The 13,268-nt window shown below is 38.4% G+C and overlaps 1 long non-coding RNA gene across 1 annotated transcript; it reads left to right on the top strand.

Annotated features, from left to right (window-relative positions):
* The first annotated feature begins 7,794 nt into the window (after nucleotides 1–7,794).
* On the top strand, nucleotides 7,795–10,653 carry LOC130013646 (uncharacterized). The gene is made up of 3 exons (XR_008788857.1): nucleotides 7,795–7,884; nucleotides 9,761–9,846; nucleotides 10,495–10,653. It is a non-coding gene; the product is annotated as an uncharacterized LOC130013646 (long non-coding RNA).
* The last annotated feature ends 2,615 nt before the right edge of the window (nucleotides 10,654–13,268 follow it).

Here is a 13,268-nt window from a genome sequence, read left to right as displayed (position 1 = left end):
AATGGATTGACAATGTCCCTTTATTGTAATGTCCAGAAAAATATAAGTTATGTCCCTTGATCGCCATTATAACAACAATTGGAAGTGAAAACATACTTATTTGATGGAGAGGGCTACAGTTTTATTGCTGCTTTGGATATATTTTGGAACGATAATACTAGACTTTATGACGCAGAAAAGTATTTGGTGTTTCTACTCTGTTGTGCAAAAATTTCACGAAATAAGAAACAATTGGTTGGTGCTGGTTGATTTGTTATTGTTTTGGGTAAGGTAGTTTCTCTGTTGTTTTTAAAGCAAAAGTACACCGTGGTTGACTTATTTCGTCTAATTAGTAAAATAATATATACCTGATCAGACATAATAATTGTGTAGCAATAATATTTTCTGTGGTCTGATAGTGGAAAAAATTCAATCAGTCAGGAGGTAATTGGTAGTTGACTATAAATTACCGGATGTGGACACTTCGGTTGACACGGCTAATACTGGAAGTGGGTGTGGCCTGCCTATGTGTTTGTACGCCCAAAGCGATTGCCATGTTAGTTCAAGAAATTGAAAACCAGTATGGCGGTTGTTTTGGGCGTAACCCTTTTTTTATTTAATTATTTCTGTAGTTTTATAATCGGAGTTCAGCTTTAATGTCCGGAGTGAAAGCAGAGAAGATGTTCTTCAGAAAAGATGATAGGTTACTTAATAATAATATTCTAAGGAGGGGTGAGGAATTGATAATATTTTCATATTCGTCACGCTAATTTACAAAAACTTCGTTTTCTAGATACCGAGGTATCGCTATGTCGTGTGTGTGAAATACCGTTATTTAACGTCCGCTTCCACCGAAGTGATATTTCTGACAATTACATGTTACGATGCAAGGAAATTAATTATTTACAAAGTAATAAGCGTAAAAAATTAACAGATTAGTGAATATATATATATATATATATATATATATATATATATAATTAACAAATTAGTGAACTAATTAGGGACGATGGAAATGGCGGTCTGATACCAGAACATAGGAAGAATAAACTTTTGTACTAATGGACGGACTGTTAGATTTATGGGTCGTTAACTATAATAATATAACATTTTATCAACATTATATAGATGTTGTCATGTGTACTGGGAAGGGACGATGGAAATGGCGGTCTGTTAGCTCTGAAGAACGAACTTTCGCACTAATTGACGGACTCTTAATTTTATGGGCCGTTAACTATATAAAACTGGCAAAAAGTCTGAAGAACCAATTGCCGTATTATTGGAAGGTCGTGATAACGGGTTGGTTGGCCTATGTACGGGATTTTAACATGGAAAAATGAGTTGGAAAGAGCAAAAACTTTCCGATTTGAATTAAATAACAGTCTAGTTGTACAGCAGGATGTCAATCACCCGTCGAGTATCTCCAAGCCACATACGCTCACACCAATGGTCGAAACAACGACCGGAAGGCGAGTGAGAAATGGGGTTTAACGTCCACTCGACACAAACTTGGTCATTTCGGGACTAACGTATGGTTCAATTTTATTTCATTAATTCGCTTGCGCGTAGGGGTCTTTAGCAGTGGGAGGAAACCGGAGGACCCGGAGAAAACCCACGAGGTTGGACAGGCGACCCTACTCCTTGTCACGTACAACCGATGATTCGAAACCACGCCAGTTGACTCAATGACAGGCCTTATGATACACCGCGCCCGTGCTAACCATTCAGCCATCCACCCACCCCCCCCCCCTCGACCGGAAGGCAGAGGTGACCGGCTAGCTAGAGCTCAAAACGCGACAATCTGGTTTTTTCTTGTAAACGCTAATTAAACAAAAAAGAGACAGATACCAGTCGAAAGTACAACGCGGTACCGTCGGATTACACCGAATTATCGGATGTCAACCGCGATACGGGCCCACCATGGATTGAAGGGGCCCCAAAGTCCGGTACTTTGAAAATTCGATGGAGTGTCCCATTCGCAGTCATCGGTCCGGCCATGCTCACATGCTTTTTGCGCAACTGCGATTTTTTTTGTGGGGGGCGCACAGATGTGTAACGTGTTTAATCCGGCGCTGTTAAAGTAGCTGTCATACTATTGGGTTGGGATGGCCTAGTGGTCTAGAGGTTTGTTTTTTTTTTTAAATTCTTGTTTGATTAACGGGAAAAGTATATCAAGAAAGCGTACTAAAATCCCCTTTAGCGGTAATATTTTTGATACAGAGAGGGAGATGTGGTTTAACGTCCACTCGACACAAACTAGGTCATTTCGGGACTATCATATGGCTTAATTTTATTTCAATAATTCGCTTGCGCGTAGGAGTCTTTAGCAGTGCGAGGAAACCGGGGGACCTGGAGAAAACCCACGAGGGTGGACAGACGACCCTACTCCTTGTCACGTACAACCGGGGATTCGAAATCACGCCAGTCGACTCAATGACAGACTGTATGATACAGCGCGCGCACGCTAAACATTCAGCCATCCAACCCCCCCTGGGCTAATGAAGACGGGCATACTCCATACAGTGCACGTGCTAACCATTCGGCCATCCACCCCGCCCCCCCACACACACACACACATTTTTGATACATCTCGTTGTGCTACTAGGGGGTGGGATCAAGGTAACCCATTTATATTCGGGTTTTGAACGCAGAATCTGTCAAAATGTCATATTGTTGTCGCCCCTGTCCGTCTGCACGTCCGTCCGTCAACAATTGTTTGTGAACACTCTAGAGGTCACAATTTTTAACCAATTTCAACGAAACTTGAAATATGGGTTTATCACCCTAAGATCTCGGTTCCTTTCGATATTGGCATGTATCGGACTGTAACTTCCTGGATTATTTGATTGTGCGAAAAATCACGTTTTTAGCTTGTGAACACTGTAAAGGTCACAATTTTTATCCGATTTGGTTTACACTTGAAATATATGTTTATAACCCAAAGATCTCAGTTCCTTTCGATATTCGCGCATATTGGACCGTAACTTCCTGAATTATGGCCCCTGATGTACGAAAAATCGCGTTTTTAGCTTGTGTGCCCTATAGAGGTCACAATTTTTATCCGATTTAAAAAACCGTTTTAGTATATCACCGTTAGACCCTAAGGATGGCTGAGTGCGAATTTCGTGAAAATCGTACCAAACCTGACTGACAAAATGGCCGCCCATCGTCCTCAAATAGCGTAAAAATATGGTATATCAAGGTTGTGGACCCTATAGAGGTCACAATTTTCTTCTTAGTTTGATGAAACTTGAAATATAAATTTATAACCCAAAGATCTTGGTTCCTTTCGATATTCGCGCATATTGGATTGTAACTTCCCGAATTATGGCCCCTGATTTTACGAAGAATCGCGTTTTTAGCTTGAGGTCCCTATAGAGGTCACAATTATTATCCGATTTAAAAAATCGTTTGAATATATCACCTTTACACCCTAAGTATGGTTGAGTTCGAATTTCGTGAACATCGGATCAAAACTGACTGACAAAATGTCCGCCCCTCGTACTCAAGTGGCGTAAAAATATGGTATATCAAGATTGTGGACCCTCTAGAGGTGACAATTGTTCTTCTGATTTTGATGAAACTTGAAATATAAGTTTATAACCCAAACATCCTGGTTTCTTTCGATATTTGCGCATATCGGATTGTAACTTCCTGAATTATGGCCCCTGATTGTACGAAAAATCGTTTTTTTGTTTAGCTTGTTCTCTATCTCTTGCAAAATGTGGGCGTATCCTGCCTGGCAGCCGCTGTTTTTTATAGTCAACAGACCATGTAGGGAAACTATACAAATGATTGATTATTGCCCTTTTGTATCTAAACAAAAAAATGAAATAAAAGCAATTGGCACGTCCAACCCTACAGGATTCGATCCATAACATCACGTTGTGCCATTTAAATATTTTAACCATAAGGTCATAGGGTTGTTAGCTCTTTTTTCACATTTTCCTAATGAAATCGAAAGAATTGTTCTTTTGTATAATCCTTTAAAATATCAACCTGTATTGTGCATGAGCCAGAGTGTTTGCCGACTCTCTCTGGAACACCCGATAACACTTCTCATTAACTAAACTACTTCACAGAGCTTTAAGACTGGTAACAAGCTTTTATGTTAAAGAACAGAAACACAGCATGTCCCACAAGGCTTTTAATTTAAATCGGAACAAACTGAAATGATGTACTTTTGCTACGGTTTAGAATGTTTTTACATCTCACACGCTATTTATCTGACATACATCTGAGAGAGGGAGAGAGAGAGAGGTGGAGGTAACGTCGTCTAGACAATTTCAATAATTCCCTTGTGCGTAGGGATCTTTAAAGACAATCGATCCACAGTGAATAGACCATCGAAACAAGGGCCAAAATTATTTTTAGTTTTTCTCTCCCTTTCCCCCCTTCCGCATGGCGATCTTTGTTGACTTTTGGAGGTAGAGTCAAAGAAAAGGGTTTCAAGATACATTTTCGACCGGGTTTTGGTGAATATTCGTGATTGTGAATCGACAGATGTTAGATTACCTGACATTACGAATTGTTGAGAAAATAAAGCCAAATCGACAGCAGGTAAAATCTAGGCTTCAACAGGCATTGCATTTCTGCCGTTTTTTTATATTTATATTGTTTAGTTCGGTGTGGTGTATGCATATATATACACGGATAGAAGGTCCAGATTCCTGTTGTACTATATACTGAAAAAGTGCAAAATATACAGAAAAAAACTCCGAAAAAAAAAAATACCGAAAAACGTTTTTGTTACTAATTACCGAATTTTTTTTTAAAAAAACGTAAATACCGAAAAAAAACTACACTAATTACCGAAAAAACACTAGGCCACACATACAATTTGTTAGGTTGGTTATCGGTCAGACTAGGCCACACATAAAAATTGTGGGGACCTTTAGGTCACGTATGAACATGGTTGACATTCTAGGCCTGTAATGGGTCACGCTAGGCACTGTAGGTGGTTCATGTGTCACGCTAGGCGAATTACAAAAATTGTGGGAGCACTCTAGGTGGGCCATGGGTTCGGGTTTACACCATTCAGCACGGCATTTGTGCTTTTAGTGTACCGTATACCGATAAATGTACGACCCATTGCCCTATTTCGTCCAAGGTACGAAATATTCATTCGCGTTGACCGTTATGGTTTAGCTTCTCTAACCGTCGGATTAAACTGTTTAGCTTCTCTAACTGTTGTACTAAACTGTCTACAACGTGGTGTTGAGTTAAATGAGTCGGGGAGTTTTCGATGCCGTTATCGTCAATCTCCATGTCCTGTTCTGCTTCTGTGGAACATCCCTCAACATAATATTGTTTATGACATCGGTAGTTATTACACCGGGAAGCATAAGTGATGTTAAAATCTTGCATCAACTGTGTGAACTGATCTAATAACAGGTGGACTTCCATAACGTTAGATATAATTGTAGATTCGTTTTCATTAATCGTTTCACTTAAAGATGATAGTGGATTGAAATGTGTAGAAAATTAAAAAAAATACTCTTCTGTTTTCTAAATATCTTTCGTACGCTTAGATGTGTGTGGTTTAAATAGTTTGCTAAGATCTGTTCACTTGAGTGGTTTGATGACTGAATGACAATTTAAGAAATGAACTCCTATTTATACGATTTTTAATGACCGCGGGTCTCGAGTAGGGTCACTGGGACGCACTTCCTCGTCTCTGCCTAATTCGCTCAGTCCCGTCCGACTGCCGAAAGAGACGCGGACGAGGCGTGCAAAAGTAGGTTTCGAGTCGATTTTTTCGGTTTCCACGGCTTTTCATCTCTTCGCGTCCCTTCTGGCCAGGGACCCTCGTTCCTCCAAATTTCGTCAAGTTCCGTCAGCATGGCCTCGGCACGGTTTCTCTTCTATCGGTACGTTTTCACGACCCTTCTCGCGGAAGGCGCTCTGCCACGCGAGACGGGCACGTTCAAAGATTCCCGGTCGTCAGGACCGGGCTGCCGTCCAACTGATTTTCACACGAAGAAAAGAGACACTGTCATTGCGGACCGTCGTGTTCATGGTGTCGAGTTTTTAGTATCCGCTGTGTTGATCACATCAGTATTCATGTTAGTCCCCTTAAATGACAGAGATGGCGTATCATTTCTATCTAACAAATCTACTGTGAGCACAAGAAGAGGCCACGCTCGGAGATTTGTAGACGGAGGTTCTAACATAATCTACACATCTGGTGACGGTTATAATAACAGGTCTTCTTGTGGCGAATACGTTGATGACAAACCTGATGCATCCTATTTCTTAAATGTTTACCTTTCTCTCATTTCTTCAAACATTAAAACAAAATATTAATATTTCTTTAAAACAAAATTTTAATATTTTTTTTTTAAACAAAATTTTAATATTTTTTTTTTAAACAAAATTTTAATATTTTTTTTTTAAAACAAAATTTTAATATTTTTTTAAACAAATTATAATATCTTTTTAAAAACATTTTCGATCTAGTTATCGTCCATCTCCACTTCTTCGTCGTTAAGGTTTAGCTTCTCTAACTGTTGTACTAAACTGTCTACATCGTGGTGTTGAGTTAAATCAGTCGGGGAGTTTTCGATGCCGTTATCGTCAATCTCCATGCCCTCTACATAATTAAGGTTTATCTTCCATCCACTGAAGTCCAATGTAACCAATACTACATGTTCTATTATAATATGCATGCCTGCGTCTGTGGAATATGGAAGCCTATTGCGGCCATTTCAGAATCTCGTCTTCTCGCGGCGAGAAGTCGAGGGCGAGGGAGCGAGAACGCGAGGGAGCGAGAAGTCGAGGGCGAGGGAGCGAGAGAGCGAGAACGCGAGGAAACAGGGCGAGAATACGAGGATCTCGCCCCGAGAACACGAGATTACTTTCACCTCGACTTCTCGTCCCTCGACTTCTCGCTCCCTCGTGTTCTCGCCTTTGAAAAACCTCGTGTTCTCGCTCCCTTGCCCTCGACTTCTCGCCCTCGACTTCTCGCTCCCTCGTGTCCTCGCCTTTGAAAAACCTCGACTTCTCGCTCCCTCGCTCCCTCGACTTTGGGTCAATCTCGTCCTCTCGTGTTCTCGCTCCCTCGCTTCGTCACAATCTCGTCTTCTCGTGTTCTCGCCTCGGAAGTGCAAGTATTAATTTTCGTGCGCAACAAAAAATCTTTCAACAATATCTATCAAAATGCAAATTTCATTTGATCAATTTCGGCATATGAAATTTACGTTTGTCCAGATTTTTGAATAACTATTTGTTACACACGAAATTAACTAATTATAGGATAAAAAAATTTGAAAAAAAGGAAAGTTTTGAGAGTAATTATTAAACAATGCATCTTGGTCGTATAGTCGGAAGTATAAACAATTAAAATGGCGAATTTATATACATCAATGGACATGGTTCGGAATGGGGTTCATCCAACACGTAGGCCTACATTTTTGTCACTGGTTATAAAGTCGCAAAACTTGTATTTTAATTGTTTAATCTCATTTTTATATTAATCATGTTTTACATTTTAGTCAAAACGTGTGTTTTTGAGCCACGAGCAGACATTTGATTTTTTTATCTATGCTTATTATTATTACAGGTGATGAGCTCATTCGTGAATATTTTTTTGGCGGATACACCAATATTGAAGTCTCTATATTATTATTTCTAAGACACACTATATCAATTAGGTAGGCCTTTCTTGGTGTGATTGTGTGGTATGGTGTGTGTGGTATGGTGTGTGGCATTGATTTTATGGAAATTTATAATGAATATTGAATCACAAAAGCAAAGAAATATGTTCTTCTAGAAAATGACTAAAAACATGTATTTTCGTTTGTTTATTATTAATTCAGTGAAAGGCAAATAAGAAGAATTCTTAAAAAATATGGTCATAGGCGAAGAGGTGGAAATGACGAAGAGTCTATAACAGCTGCTATAAGAGTAGGTGTGAAGCCTACGTAATAGGCTAAATTTTCCCTCCGAAACCTTACATATCTTGTGAAGAAATGACCCCGGTTTACAGAAAGTGGGAATAACGAGAATCAACAGCAATATCCCACACCCCACGGTACAGTCTGTAGTTACTGTTATATAATCACTAGGGTCGTATTAAGGGTAGGGGAGAGCGGAGCACAGTGGGCATGATTTCTTTTTTTTAGTAAATTGACCAGAAGTGAAATCCTACAGAGAATCAAACTATGTACTCAGTTGAAGCCAGTCATATGTTTGATTTAATAGTGCTGTTAAAAAGTTAATAAATTGAAACTATTTCTGTGTAGATCATTGTAAAACCAAAATTTTTTTTGACCCAATGTGCCCCATATGGTGGGGTACACTGGGTCACACTATGGGACACAGTTGGCCATCAAGTATGTTTCTTAAAAAAAAATGCATAGAAAACACACTGAATTGACTGAAATTCATAAGGACTGTAAAAACTAATCTTTTAGTTCAAAATATGAATTTGTTTTAAGACTTGAACACAGATGCACATCTGAAAATTAAAAAATCCCAACATAACATTGAATAAAAAATTCTTTAACAGAAGAAAAAAAAATCCTTTATGCGAAAAATTCCTATGAATTGTAAGTCAGTAACGATTCGTATCCTAGGTCCAATATTTCTTTAAAAACAGCTCAAATACCCAGATTCTTTCTAAAATGGACAGATGATATTTAGCTAAACTCGAAATGCTTATGCCCAGTGTGCCGCTCTGAAGTGTGTCCCACTGTGCCCCGTCATCAACCATGACAGAAAATCGAAAATGACAGGAAGACATGTGATAGTATTATGAAACAAAATATTTCTAATGAGAGTCAATCACTGTCTCCTTCACCTGGAATATCAAGTTTGTGGGCTCTAACAAAATCTGGAGTAGCCAAGCAGTTTAACCAGTCCACTAAAAATTCACTTTTGCGTCACAAAAACGGTTAATGGCTGATAAATATCAATGAGTTTACATGAATTTATTGAATTTAGGAGGACAAATGGGGGCTATAAAGGGCAATTCCTCAGTGATGTCACAATTGAATTTTGCCAAAACAGTGTAAAATTACAAAGCCTGGCTTACTGTGCCCCATAGCCCCGCTCTCCCCTACTTTAGACTTATGGTCGCTTACTGAAGAAGTACCCAATTTTGGGAACAAAATGACAATACATAGTCATAAGACAGTTATTATGTAGCACGTTGCGTTTTTCGATGGCTTTTGCAATGAAAATATTAACAACAGAGTTTTTAGACAATGATTGAGATATCCATGGCGATTTTAGTTGTGTCAGATAGCTAAGACTATTCAACATTTGCTGATATTTTCAATGGTATCTTTAGAAAATTTAGTCGACCCCCAGCCAGATCTGTAGGCCTAAATATTTTTAAAGGGCTTGCGTTATAGCCTTATTAGCCTAATGGTTAACCCTGCCTTGATAATGACCAATGCTTTAGATATAGGCTTCTAAATCCAACGGGGGGGGGGGGGTTGGGATGGCCTAGTGGTCTAGAGTGCCGCGCTTCGACCTCTAGCTGGCCGGTCACCTCTGGCTTGCGGCTGTGGTTTCGATCCCTGGTGTGAGCGTATGTGGCATGGAGATAGGGGCGCCTTCTCAACCTCGTTGGTTTCCTCCGGGCACTCCGGTTTCCTCCCAATGCTAAAGACCCCTACGCGCAAGCGAATTATTGAAATTAAATTGAAACCATATGTTAGTCCTGAAATGACCTAGTTTGTGTCGAGTGGACGTTAAACCCCATTTCTCTCTCTCTCTAAATCCAACCACTTTAATGGTTTGGCATGGAAATGAAAAAAAAATTCTTTTATTTCAGGAGGAATTGACTGGAAGTGGACGGTGCCTTGGTTACAGGGCTTTAGCGAAAAGACTCCTGTCAAAACATGGCCTACGTGTTGCTAGGTATTTCTATCATGTTCTGCAATGCAACTGCGTGTTAATGAAACTTGGCATTCTTGAACTTAGTAGTGTCTTAATCATAAAATGAAGGTCAAGCAGAGTTAGGCAATTTCATCGAAAGTTGATTACATTTGTCGCAAACATTTGAAAGCAGCCTCACCCCTACAGATTTGAACTGATAACAATAACACTTGGTATACATGTCCTCAAACGAAAATAAATTTAAATGTTAAACTATTTAACTTTTACATTCCAGTGTATAACTTGTTTCGCAACTTCCTGGACAGCATAGTACTTAAAAGCTTGACCACATTGCCAGCTCTAGTTAGTATCACCAGGAAACAATTCAGTAAGCATGTGATTCAGGTAGTCCCTGACAATTCACGGCTGCTTTTGAAAGAGTGGAGGGATATGTGCCCCGCCCCCTCCCCGCACCACTACACACACACACACAAAAAGTCCTTTATGATAGCATTTACTTACATCGGTGCATACATTGTTTCTTGTGTGTGTGTGAAATAGCTTTATTTAAAGTGATATTGCAGACAATTACATGTTATATTATGAAAAATGAAATATTTCTGAGTGGAATGTGGAAGGATTGATAAAATATCTATTTTGTTTCTATTAATACGCTTGTATTACTTACAGGGACAAGGTTTACACTTTATTAAAGTTAATGGACCCCGAAGGGGTGAACCTTCGCAAGAAACACCAACTGTCAAGGAGAATATATGTCAACAAAGGTCCAAACTATTTAATCCACATAGATGGGTATGACAAGTTGAAGGCCTATGGCTTTGCAATACATGGTGGAATATGTGGGTAAGAAAAACTGTATTATAATATGACTTCTTTGATAGGCACTTATAGTTATGGAACATATTAACACAAGGTACAATTTTATGGATGCTTAGTATTAAACTCAATAATTATGATTCCATGAAATTGTAGCTAGTGTTATTATGATATGCCCTTTTATCCTAATGAAACCACCTGCCAGAATTAAATAAAGTTTACTTAATAGATTATTATTAGTTTTTATTTTAATGTTATATTTCTGTGTCCTCAGATTTCCTCGCACTGCTAAAGATCTCTCCGCACAAGGAAATTATTGAAATGAAATTGAAAATTATTATGTTAGTCCCGAAATGATTTAGTTCTTCCTATTTTCTCCAACAGTGACAAATCTGTCACGTTTTTTACATATTGTTTCTAGATGAAGACTATTATAATTGAAATGAAATGGGATTTCACATCATAATGCTATGCACGGACTGGGCTAATAATGACAAAAAACTACAATGAATACAATAGTATAAAATGTTGCTATGAAATTAAATAAATGTTGTATACAATAATTAACCGGTTTAATACTATATTATACATAAAAGTGAATGAAATTCAATGTTTACTATTTTGCTTTATACATGAATATCACAGGTCAAATTATTGAAATAAATAATGCAAATAGATTATGATTTGAAACATCTTGTATGTCATTGTTCTATTTGTTATATAAGACTACATGATATAAACTTTTTGATAAGCCTCTTTTATCATATTTTGAACCAACCAATGGAATAAAGAGCAAAGACCTAGAATATATTGTAAATATAATCAGGTTTTTGATCAACTGATCAAAGGAAAATATTGCGAATAAATTTGTTGTACTGCTATTGTAAAGAAATCATCATTGTTTTATTTGATATTTAGAATACACATAATCGTGTATATATTTGAAGTTAAGAGCAATTATGATTAGTGATACCTGTATGACCAACTCTCAAAAGATAATCTCATTAAACCAAGTACTTTTTTTCATTTGTATTAGTTGATTTATACTGAATAAAGATAACACAAACAAACAAAAATGAGTTGGCTGTGTGAACACCTCAATGACAAGTGGTATCAGATGCCTCAGAGAGAATATTCAAATGCTCCTTGTGATACGTTTGTAACACAATTATAACCTAATGTATTACACGGGAGTGGAGTGGGTGGGTCGTGGGGCTTTTCGATTGGCAGGGGACTATTAAAATGGGTAAGCAGAGATAAGCAATTTGATGAAACTTTGTGTATAGTTTCATTACATTAGTACCTTGACCATATTACCTTGACCAAGTTCGACAATGAGCATTCTCTTAGTCAGGATAAGCAAAGCAACTTGATTGGCCGGGACTTTGAATTGGTTGATGCTTTGGGGTATGATAACTTTGGTTATAATGAAGTACTGGAACATAACAACCCAGCTTTTAATTGAGCTAGAATGTTTAAACTTAGTGTAGATGTTCATCAGGTCTTGACTGAACATTTTGAGCTACAGCTTGGCAATTTCATTGGTCGATGCTTTGGGACAAGATAACCTTGATTTCTATCTGACAGAGAGTGATGGAATTTACAGTATAGTTTGATTGCTCGATACTTTTGAAAAAAATATGAAAGTGCGATTAATTAATGTGTCATCTTTTACTTTGGGGTTTTGGCGGGAGACATCAGCCATACTGTTTGCTTGTTTAATATCCCCTATACAATATACGCTCGACCTCATTACCCGAACTGGGGTAGAAAAGTGGGATCTTTGACAATGAGGCAATGAACTTGTACATTCTTTTGCAGCTGCACAAGAGGGAACATCAACGCCGGATTAACCATGGTGGTGGGGAGGGGGGCTGATACCGACCGTGAAGCCCCGCAAGGGGGTCGGGTCAGGGGGTTCTCCCGCTAAGAAATTTTAATTGGAGGCCGAAAACGTGATTTCATGGCATTTCAGGCACTTGTGTCGGAGCCATTTAGAAGTACCTCCCCCAGAAAAATAAAATTCTGCCACAAAATTAGCCACAATCCATGCGGGTGCTGTGAAATTTCTAGAGGAGGGAGCTGGAACCCATGAGCCCGTTAAATTCGCCACTGTAAATGAGCAGAGCTACATCAAACCTAATTTTGAGTCCCTCAGTAATAAATAACTTGATTCAAAATCGTATTATAGCCCCAACGACGATTTGATGAATGGAGACCGTAACGTTACGACAAAGTCTAACACTGTAAGTACCAAATAGTCATACGAGATATGTGCATCTCATCAAATTCAGCTTATACCATACCCACAATAATGTTACGGAGTCAGTGAGTTCAAGTTAGACAATACGCTGACCTTCCACTGACCATGCTTATAATATAAAATCTGTCAATGACAGCTGATTCATTGTTTAGTTTTTTATATGATATATTTAATATCAATAATATATGTATATGCATGCTTTATTTTACTTTACACGACCTCTAAAAATGCCCCAAATCGTAAAAATACGACTTTATGGATTTCGATCTCCTTTTTTCGGCTACCCCGGACATTTTCAAAAAATGATACAATGATTTCACACAACAGGCCAGCTATTAGCCTCTCGCTTGACAAGAGTTTCATC

The sequence above is a fragment of the Patella vulgata genome, chromosome 7 (assembly GCF_932274485.2).
Source record: "Patella vulgata chromosome 7, xgPatVulg1.2, whole genome shotgun sequence".
NCBI lineage: Eukaryota > Metazoa > Mollusca > Gastropoda > Patellidae > Patella > Patella vulgata.
This window is presented reverse-complemented; position numbering and strand designations above follow the sequence as displayed.